This window comes from Triticum dicoccoides, chromosome 6A (assembly GCF_002162155.2).
Source record: "Triticum dicoccoides isolate Atlit2015 ecotype Zavitan chromosome 6A, WEW_v2.0, whole genome shotgun sequence".
In the NCBI taxonomy this organism is placed as follows: Eukaryota; Viridiplantae; Streptophyta; class Magnoliopsida; order Poales; family Poaceae; genus Triticum; species Triticum dicoccoides.
Window position 1 is genome coordinate 555,289,673 of NC_041390.1, and position 1,483 is coordinate 555,291,155.

Here is a 1,483-nt window from a genome sequence, read left to right on the forward strand (position 1 = left end):
CACTTGGGGACCTGTGGTCATCATGCGTCCTCTCGGTCCATAGTGGCTAAAGCATACTGAGCTGGATTCTATTGGCCACGAGCAAATGAAATGGCGAAAGATATAGTCGACAGATGTGAAGGCTGCCAGTTTTACTCCGACATGTCTCACAAGCCGGCGTCAGCCCTGAAGACCATCCCCCTTATCTAGCCCTTTGCTGTTTGGGGTCTGGATATGGTTGGACCACTAAGAACTGGCAGGAGCGGCTTCACTCATGTGCTCATTGCAGTCGACAAGTTTACCAAATGGACCGAAGCTAAACCTATCAAGAACCTTGATGCAAGCACCGCTGTCAGTTTTATCAGAGAATTGACATTCAGATATGGAGTTCCACACAGCATCATCACGGACAACGGGTCGAACTTCGGTTCTGATGAGTTCAGAGCTTTCTGCGCCTCTCAGGGCACTCGAGTCAACTATGCTTCGGTCGCTCACCCGCAGTCGAACGGACAAGCAGAAAGAGCCAATGGCCTAATTCTCAAAGGACTGAAACCCCGACTGATGCATGATCTCAAACACGCAGCAGGCGCTTGGGTTGATGAACTTCCGTCAGTTCTGTGGGGCTTGAGGACAACCCCTAATCGGTCGACCGGACGAACCCCTTTCTTCCTAGTTTACGGAGCCGAAGCTGTTCTGCCAAGTGACCTGCTCCACAACGCACCCCGAGTCGAGCTCTTCTCCGAAGAGGAAGCAGAACAGGCCCGGCAAGATTCAGTCAATCTCTTGGAGGAGGAAAGAGAGATGGCCTTGATCCGGTTGACCATCTATCAGCAAGACTTGCATCGATTCCACGCCAGAAATGTGAGAGGTCGAGCCTTTCAAGAAGGAGACCTAGTTCTTCGAGTGGATCAACAGAAACCACACAAGCTTGCCCCGACTTGGGAGGTCCCCTTCATCATCACCAAAGTTCTCCACAACGGAGCATACCATCTTTACAGTATTGAGCATCAGAAAGATGAGCCACGAGTTTGGAACGCGGAGCTGCTCCACCCCTTTTATACTTAAGCACTCGTCCGAATAAAATGTAATAAGAAACACCTTTGTAGTTTGATTATCAAAGACAAGAGCTTATGGTCCTATCTTTCGATTGTTGTGTTCTTATTTACTTCTGAAATCCCCCAGTGGGTGGCTTAGTCACGAATCCGTTTCGCCTAAGTTCGAAAGAAAATCCTACCGAGTGGAGAGCAACCCTCCCACTCGGGGGCTTAGCTGCAGTCCAGCACTCGCCTAAGTTCTCCCACTAGGAGACTTAGCTGCAGTCCAATACTCGCCTAAGTTTGAAAAAATCCTACCGAGTGGAGAGCAACCCTCCCACTCGGGGGCTTAGCTGCAGTCCAGCACTCGCCTAAGTTCTCCCACTAGGAGACTTAGCCGCAGTCCAGTACTCGCCTAAGTTTGAAGAAATCCTACCGAGTGGAGAGCAACCCTCCCACTCGGAGGCTTA